The sequence below is a fragment of the Lathyrus oleraceus genome, chromosome 6 (assembly GCF_024323335.1).
Source record: "Lathyrus oleraceus cultivar Zhongwan6 chromosome 6, CAAS_Psat_ZW6_1.0, whole genome shotgun sequence".
NCBI lineage: Eukaryota > Viridiplantae > Streptophyta > Magnoliopsida > Fabales > Fabaceae > Lathyrus > Lathyrus oleraceus.
This window is the reverse complement of record NC_066584.1, coordinates 18,259,139-18,269,139: the sequence shown is the minus strand read 5'-3', so window position 1 is coordinate 18,269,139 and position 10,001 is coordinate 18,259,139. Positions and strand designations below refer to the sequence as shown.

General features: G+C 34.7%; 1 non-coding gene across 1 annotated transcript; it reads right to left on the bottom strand.

Annotated features, from left to right (window-relative positions):
* Positions 1-9,260: 9,260 nt before the first annotated feature.
* LOC127099908 (small nucleolar RNA R71) lies at positions 9,261-9,367 on the bottom strand. Its single transcript, XR_007794370.1, has one exon. It is a non-coding gene; the product is annotated as a small nucleolar RNA R71 (small nucleolar RNA).
* Between the last annotated feature and the right edge of the window lie 634 nt (positions 9,368-10,001).

Genomic DNA, 10,001 nt, shown 5'->3' with positions numbered 1-10,001 from the left:
ACGTCGGGAGGTTGAGCTACATACACTTCTTCATTAATATAACCATTAAGGAATGCAATTCTCACATCCATTTGAAATAACTTGAAATATTTGGAGCAAGCATAAGCTAGTAGAAGGCGTATAGCCTCAAGGCGAGAAACTAGAGCATAAGTCTCCTCATAGTCAATTCCATTCTCTTGGTTATAACCTTGAGCCACTAGTCAGGCTTTATTCCTAATTATCACTCAGTTTTCGTCGATTTTGTTTCTAAAAACCCATCTAGTGCCAATTACTTGATGATTTTTGGGATGAGGGACAAGGTCACAAACATCATTTCTTTTAAATTGGTTTAGTTCATATTGCATGGCCATAAGCCAGTGCTCATTAAGTAATGCATCTTTAGCGTTTTTAGTTTCAACTTACGAAAACAAACGCAAAGTGATAATAAAAATTACTTATCTTGTAGTATGTTGTCACGCCTTTGGTGATGTCTCCAAGTATGTTGTCGATAGGATGATCTTTGGATGTTCTCCAAGTTAAAGGTAGATCGTCCACTGAAGCTGGACTTTCAACCTTCTCCTCTTCACAATCGTTATCTTCTTCTTTCTCATATTCTACTGCTTTAGGCTGATCAATTCCTTTTTCGGGTTCCTTTAGAATATCTTGTGAAGATACACCTACATCATGAAAAGAAACACCTTTCCTGACATATTTCGGGTAAGTCGACAAAAGTAACATGAACCGACTCTTCAAAAATAAGTAATCTTTTGTTATAAACCCTATAAACTTTTCTAGATTGTGAGTATCTGAGGAAGATACTCTCATCGGCTTTCGCATCAAACTTACCTAGATTATCTTTTCCATTCTTCAAAACAAAATATTTTCATCCAAAAGCATGAAGGTGTGACAAATTAGGTTTTCTACCCTTAAATAATTCATAGGGAGTTATGTCTAAGATAAGATGTATTAGTATCCTATTCAAGACATAACATGACGTGCTAATGGCATCAGCCCAAAATAATTAGGTAGATTACCTTTATTGAGCATTTTTCTATCCAACTCCTCTAGAACGCGATTTTTGTGCTCCATAACACCATTTTATTGTGGAGTTCTAGAAGCGGAAAAGTTATGCTCATTGCCATGTTTATCACAATACTTCTCAAACAGGTGATTTTCAAACTCTCCTTTGTGATCACTTCGGATAGCAACAATTTTCAAATTCATTCTATTTTGGAATAATCTAGCAAATTGTTTGAAAACTGACAAAGTTTCATCTTTAATAACAAAAACATGACTCAACAAAATATTGAGTAGTTGTCTACTATCACAAAACCATAATAGTTACTACCTATGATTTTGGTCCTTGAGGGACCAAATAAATCCATCTGAAGAAGCTCAAGAGGTGTCGAAGTTGAAACAATGTTTTTCAATTTAAATGAGACTCTCATTTTCTTGCCCATTTGGTATGCATCACATAGATGGTCTTTTGAAAACTTTAATTTTGGTAAACCGATTACTAAATCTTTTGAAGTCACTTTGTTTAGTAAATCAAAGTTGACATGAGCTAGGCGTATATGCAATAACCAACAGTTTTTACTCATGGTCATTAGACACTTAGTTCCAACCAAGGATACATCATATAAGTTAATAATATAAGTGTTATTAACTCCCAAGCCTTTAAACATACAATCCTTCTTTGTAGTATGTTCAGAAAAGAAACAAGATTTTGTAAAAGTAACTTTAAATCCCTTGTCGCATAGTTGACTAATGCTAAGGAGGTTATGTTTAAGACCACAAACTAACATAACATCAAAGATAGTAGTAGATGAAGGATTACCAACACTACCTTTTCCAAGTATTTCTCCCGTGTTTTTGTGTCAATGAGTATAGATATGTCACCCGTCATATGTCTTGAGCATCCACTGTCGAGAAACCACATCTTCTTCGTAGAGTCAAGACATCCAACCTATAGAACTCAAGCAAGGTAAATAGGTACCCAATTTTCATTGGGTTCTTGAGAGTGAGTGAAATCAAGGTTGCAGCAACCATTGTGAAGCTCCTTTAGGAACAAAAATCTTCCTAAACTTGTATTTTTCAATAGTATGACCTTTCTTGCAACAATAGTGACAACATAAGCTATGATGAGATGTGATTTTTCTATTTGATTCCTTTTTAACATATTTATACTTTCATATGAATGGTTCAAAGACCTTTCAAACTTTGATGGATCAATATCAAATGCAATCTTTGGTTGTAAGGGTTTGTATAATTTAACTTGAAGAGTATTTATCTATTTTTCCCAATCATGACAAGATTCACAACCAAACCTTGAAGATTTTTCATCCTCATCCTTGTCATTTTGATTATCTATCATAGATCGCTTAAGAGTTTCCATCTTCTTTTCGTATTCTAAAAATTTAGCTTCTAAATGTAAGAAGATTCTTCTATTTGAAGCAAACTTCTTAAAAGTGTATAAGGCTTCTTTATGAAGATTTTTAAAAGCTTTTTGTAATTGAGAATAAGATAATTTATTAATATATTCAAGCTTAGAAATACTTAGATTTTTCTTCTTCTTTCTATTTTCCATGAGGAAAATCCGAGTGGATTCAACACTTGAAATTGAGCTTTTATCACTTGAGGAATCACTTGCACTCTCTGAAGCAACATGGTATCTTCTAGACATTCTAGATTTCTTATGATGGTCTTTATCTTTGTCTTTGTTAATCATAGGACATTCTGGTATATAATTATCAAATTCTCCACAGTTGTAGCATGAACTTCTAACTTTACCTTTCTTATTCTTATATTCCTTTGAGGATTTAGATAGACTTATAAACTTGGTTAAGTTCTTGTTGGAGTGATTGAATCCATTTTTCCTTATATACCTTTGGTACCTTTTGACAAATAATCTAATGTCTTTATCATCAAAGTTCTTGTCATCTCTTGTTTCACAATCACTATGCTCATTGTGTGAGGGCTTTGAGCTTGAAGTCTTTAGCTAAATTGACTTTCTCTTCCACCTTGTCTTTACCTTCTTCTCATTCTCTTTTTCATGTTTTTCCAAGCAAGTGATTTCTTGCTCATGTTCTTCCAACTTTCCAAACAAAGTAGTGAGATTAAGTGATTTAAGATCATTTGTATCCTTGATTGCGGCGATCTTAGGTTGCCATTCCCTATTAAGACACCTCAAAACTTTATTAATAGTAAAATCATTGGAAGTAGGCTTACCTAAAGCATTTAACCGGTTTATAAGATGTGTGAACCTCTTTTGCATTTCAGAAATGGTTTCATCATGCTTCATATTAAAGAATTCAAACTCTTGATTCAATGTATTGATCCTAGGTTATTTGACCTCATTATTTCCTTAATGGGAAACTTCTAATGCATCCCAGATAGATTTAGCGGTTTCACAGTCGAAAACACGATAAAATTCATCAACACCGAGTGCGGATATGAGAATGCTTTGTGCTTTCAAATCGTATGACCATAATTTCTTATCATTATCATTCCATTGATTTTCCAGTTTTGGTACGACAACACCTTCACCATTGGTGATTGTAAGTTCAAGGACCATTGATGATGACGTCACATACACCCTTATCAATCGAGTTTATATGAATATGCATGCAAGTTTTCCCATATCCATAATGTTAGCCAATGAAAATTGGTGCTCTATTGTACACTCCTTTAGGTTCGGTAGCCATTATCTAATAAGCAAATATTAAGCACGGAATTAACCAGAGCTTGTGATACCACTTGTTCGAAGATATGCTTAGATCTAGACGGGGGGTGGATAGATCCCTAGTTAAATACTTTGATAAAAAATAGATTTGAAAAAAATTTATGGCGCAGAAGCAAGTGGAAATATTCCAGATCAAAATCGTATAACCGAACCTACTATCAAATAGTCGAATATGCATAATGGTAATCACGGTATGATAATGAATCACAAATTAACCAAGCACAATTAATCACAACCAGTTGAATGCAAAGAAATAAGGAAAGTCTACTTCCAATGATAATTTACACAAAAAATCAATTGAAATAATTTGTCGAACACCTAGTGTGCAATCGATATTGTTTAGAATTTTATGTGGTATTGTTGATCTTAAAACCGAATCACAACCTAAGGAATTTTGATCAACTCAACAACACCAATTTCAAAATGTAATAAAAAATTATTATCCAAACAAATTGATTGCACGACCGATGAAATCAACAATTTGCAAACCGAAAATAAAAGAGAGAGAGTACACAGGGATTTTTTTAAGAAGTTCCCCAATCGACCTCTCTATGGGTATGTTTTCCCTCAATTCAAACTCGAATTGAGATAGTGTAATTAATATTACTTTGAAAATTTATGTATATAAGAGATATGTAGAAATCTAACCCTAGAAACCCAAAGTTTGATGTTGATTTAGACACTTTCTCTTCTCTTGATCAAAGCTTTATCAAGTGACCCAATAATGCCACTTCGATTCACTTTCTCACGCTACTTCCTTGCAAAAAAAAACCTTGTTATTCAAAGCTCTCACTCAATCGAATCCAAAGTGAGCAATTGATATAACCCAAGATTTACCAATGTGATCCACCATCCCACGCTACTCCTTTGCAAGAACCTTCCGTTCTTCAAAGACTTTACTCGATCGGATCCAGATTCCATAATCTTGTCCAAAACCTTCAAACTATAAACGATCTTGAAGGAAAACCTCAGCTTATTTTGTCACGGTGGAAAAAATTTGAGATTAAGCTATTGAATAACATAACTCAGAAAAAGCAAGACTCGCCACCGAACTTTATTGTTTCCAAAGGGAATGGGAAAAAGGTCGAACAAAACCCACAAAAGCTAAAACAAAAGAGAAATCTGGATATGGGGGTTGATTATGCAAGGGGAAGGTGTTAACACCCCTCACATATATGGTACTCCATAGGAGCCATTTGCAAATCTATTTATATGAAAAAATGGTTGTTTGTTGATTGAATTTAAATTGAAAAGATACTTTATCGTATTCGAGTGAAAAAATCAGCTTACTACCCATAAGTATGAGGAAATGAGCATTTGTATCATCTTAATATGAAGGACTTTTACTTGGAGTTTCTAACAAGCACATCACAACATTCAAGTGTAAAATATCAATCATTTCTCAACATATTGTAGAAGTATAATGGTTTGCATCACTACAAGAATAGACTAATATCCAATCTTTTCATAAAAAGGATCTTAAAAGAAAGTGTTCAAAGGCACAAAAAAGAAGTTTGGTGAGATTTATCCCTTTTTTTTAGAAGTTTGAAAAGAGTTTAAGTATGCTTAAATGTTTTAGCATTTATTGAGATTTTTTTTCGGATCACTTGACAAAGTCAAGGTTTGTTAAGAAAATGTTGAAGTATGAAACAATAGGTTTTTTAAATAGAGAAAGATTTGAAAATTGAAGAAGCGGGAGGGAGAAGAAGAGACTACCCTAAAGAAAAAAATTAAATGACATGAAATAAAAGGTCTCATTGTAAGGTAACCCAAGAGAAAGCCTTTGTGTATGCAAGTGTACTAACCACAAGATGGGGCAAGCATTTAAAATTGGTCAAAACAAACATTCCTTTCCCTTTGGATTAAGCCACAAGATGAATAAGCACATGATCATATGGATATCAAAAGGTCCAAATGAGTAACAAAACCCTAGGGGCCTCAAAGAAACATCCAAGTATTGCATTGAAGATCAAAGGGTTCAGAGGGATCACAAGGTATCAGATGAATCAAGGTGTCAGATAAACTCCAAGTAAAGGGAACGCACTAAGTACTAAGGTATAAAGTCCAAGATACTCCTAAAGCAAGGGATAGTAAGACAAATTCCATAATACTATATTAAAGTTTTTTGGGTCTTAACCTTTTTTTATCATGTTTTTTTTTTCTTTTGCAGTAAGAAGATAATAAGAAACATAAAGTGAAAGGGCAAGAATATAAATGACATGAATATAAATGACATAAATGTAAAGAGCATAAATGTAAAGGAAAAAATTTAAAGTTAGGTGTTAGATGTTAGATGTAACAAGTTAGTGATCACGGGGTAAACAATGTATGTGGCAATCATGTTAGAGTGTTGATACAAAAATCAAATCTCAAGGTATGAAGCATAATTGTTTCAAAACTCAAAGAGGGAAGAAGAGAACAAGAGGTAACATGAAATAAAGCTCAAGTGTTTCACCTAAGAATAACTATCAAATAAGTCAAGGGATCCAAACATATGGAACAACCTAGGAATCATCTATCATTAACTCATAGTATCAAAATATGATCAAATAATCATATATCAACATATTGAATTAGAGAAGATTGAATCAACATAAGAAACCATCTAGGGATAACTTGAAATATAGAAGTATTGACCAACCAAGTCAAAAACTCAAGCTCAAGCCTCAAGTTGTACAAAAATTAATCAAAAAAGATTTTAAAATTGATTAAAAAAAGAAATTAAAGAAAGTTCAAATCAAGCACCAAAACATAAAATAAATGGTTGAAAAAAATTAGAGAAAGTTAAGAAAAATACAAGTAATTAGATCTCAAAAGTTGGATCTCAAAATATTTGAAAATGATCAAACAATAAATGAAAAATGAAAAATAAAAATAAAAATGAAACAAAATATCAATAAATGCAAAAATGATTTTAAAAATTATGTAAAAAAAGTATGTGATGCAAAATATTTTTAGAAAGTTTGTGCAAAAAATTTGGAGCAAAATGGATTAAAAATGAGGGGGAGGTTAAATTAGAAAGAAAAGAAATAAAAGAAAATAAAAGAAAAAGAAAGAAAATTCAAAATAAGGCGCCAAAGGCTACTTCGTTTTAAAAACACGCGTGTCAGGTTCCCATTGGACAAGTTTAAATGGTTGGCTCCATGGCGAGCGAAACAGACTTCGTCTTCAACCTTGGTTCAATTTTGCAAATCACATGAACTCGAGTTTTTAGCAATGATGACACTGAAATTCACCGTATTTTCGACTCCGATTTTGCATGCATTCTAGTTGTTTTATTATCATTTTGTTATGTTATTACTATGTTTCTCTTTGTTTTCAGGTTTTCAGTCTAATCGGAGCCCCGATCGAGAAAAGGAGTGAAAACGAGTTAAAAACCCTGAAATTCAGCATTTTACACTTGTGGCTCTCACTGTGGCTGGCGCCATGGGCCCTGCCATGACGTGTCCTAGCTCAACTTCCCTCAACTGCCACGTTCCCCACTACTTCCACTAAGGTGCCACAATTTGGCCTTATGGCGGGCGCCATGGACTTGTGGCGGGCGCCACAAGAAGGAAAGTTTTCCCTCCCAATTTCAAACTGAAGGGCATCCTTGTCATTTCCATTATTTTACTTGCCTATAAATAGAGACACAAATTCATTTGTTTAAGCATCCAAACTTAGAGCAGAGGCAAACTTAGAGCAAACTTAGTTTCACTTAGGCATATATTCAGTATTTTAAAGTAGTAATCGCTTCGCATTGGGGTGTTACCACAATTGTGTAATCGAGTTTGTGATCGAGTCTGCAATCGAGTTTGGAGCACTTTGGAAGGAAGTTAATCCTGCCTCCGTTTTCATTTCCGCTTTTCATTTTATTCAACCCTCCGATTGGAGCAGGTTTTTATTACTTTGCCTTTATCTATTTTATTTTCTCGCACTCGCTTTACTTTATTTATTTCTTGCACTCACTTTACTTTATTTATTTCTCGCACCCGCTTTACTTTTATTTATTTCTCACACTCGCTTTACTTTATTTATTTCCCGCACTCGCTTTATTTATTTCCCGCACTCGCACTTTACTTTATTTATTTCCCGCACTCGCTTTACTTTTATTTATTTCCCGCACTCGCACTACTTTTATTTACTTTCCGCACTCGCACTACTTTTATTTACTTTCCGCACTCGCACTACTTTTATTTAAATTAAATTGCACTTTTATTTTACCATGTCTAACTAAATCTATAAAGGTTAGAATGTAAGGATCGTAATTGAACCGATATCCGTACAATTGTTCGTAGAAACACTTAAGGGCTATTTTGACTTTCAACTTAAGGTTTCCCGCACTTAATTTCCGTTGGGTAAGATCGAAAGTCGTCCAACATCTTTTTAAACTTAATTGTTTTTAACTATTTCAAAAACAGCGAAAGCGCTTTGTTTAGTTCATTAGGAGTTTTTAACTTAAGAAGAAAAGTGATTTTAAAACTATTTTCGGACGCGTTTATAAGTTTAGAGTCTGGTTCGTGAGAACCTCTTTTGGTTAAGAAATCCAGGTTAAAATACTTTTCAACTTAGTCAAGAAACTATATTTATTAAAAATAGGTTTACTACTCTAACGCAATGCGCACCTTTTTATAAGTGACAATAAGAGGGTTTGATTAGGGAGTTAAACTCGGTGCTGAATACGCGAAAGCGGCAGTTCCCGTTAAATTGGTTCTTTTCAAAGTAGGAAACACTGCCCATAAGTAGTTCTATTAGCAAGTACTTAGATTATTAATTGATTATGTGAATTACATTCGAGTCTGTCTTTATTAATTGAACTTTATTTAATACTTTACTTTTCATTGCACACTCTAAAAACCCCTATTTTGATTACCTTAGATAAACACCATAACAATAGATAACGATAGATTGACACTTGGTCTCTGTGGATTCGACAATCTTTTATATTACTCTGACGCGTTCGTATACTTGCGAAAAACACGCATCAAGTTTTTGGCGCCGTTGCCGGGGACCAATTTCGTCAAATTTCACACCCTGTTGTTATATCGTTTAGACTTAGGTTATTACCCGCCGGTCAATGCGAAGAACTCGCAGCACCGGAAGCTTAGTATACCCTATGGCGGAACCTGAACATTACGCTCGTGCACGTTTGTTCTTCCATAGAATTAGGAGAGCTATGGCCGAAGATCAAGACCAAAGACCTCTTAAGGATTTCGCTCAACCATCCAACGAAGAACCTAGTTCTAGTATAGTAAACCCAACCATCCCAGCTAATAATTTCAAACTTAAACCCTCCCTGTTGCAACTAGTGCAACAGAGACAATTTGCAGGTCTCGCTACTGAGAACCCAAACCAACATTTAAAAATCTTTCTTCAATTAGCAGACACTTTTAAAACTAATGGAGCTTCTCCTGAGGCAATTCGTTTAAGATTATTCCCTTTTTCCCTCAGAGATAAAGCCCTATCATGGTTAGATTCTCTTCCACCCAATTCCATTACGACTTGGGATAACCTTAGAAGAGTATTCCTTGCTAGATACTTTTCCCCAAGTAAGATCGTCATTCTTCGAAACCATATAACTAGATTTACCCAGAACCAAGGAGAATCGTTGTTCGAAGCTTAGGAGAGATATAAAGAACTGTTAAGAGCATACCCACATCATGGTTTAGAAAATTGGTTAATCATTCAAACCTTCTATAATGGACTTCACTATAACACTAAGATGACCATCGACGCTGCCGTAGGCGGTGCTCTAATGAACAAACCTTATTCTGAAGCTAGTGCCCTCATCGAAGATATGGCTCGAAACCATCAATCATGGGGAGTCGAATGAGCGACAGTTGGGAAGAAGGAAGCCCAAGGAGGAGTGCATGAACTAAGCTCTATAGACATGATGCAAGCTAAAATGGAAGCATTAGCCCTTAAGGTCGAGCATATGTGCATAAACCTGAATACTGCAACCGCAGTTTCGTCGGACTGTGAGATATGTGGAACCAAAGGACACCAATCTGCAGAATGCAGTCTATTAAATGAAACCCACTCTGAGCAAGTGAACTACACCCAAGGGAACCCATATTCGAATACCTATAACCATGGATGGAGGAATCACCCGAACTTCTCCTATAAGAATAATAACCCTATCCAAAATAATGCACCTCCGAGACAATCAGGTTACCAAGCCCCAAGATCAAATCAACCTATGCAACCTGTGCCACCAAAGTCGAGCCTTGAAAAAATTATGGAAAATTTTATCACTGCTCAAACCCAACAAAACAAAGAATTCATGAACCAGAACATTCAC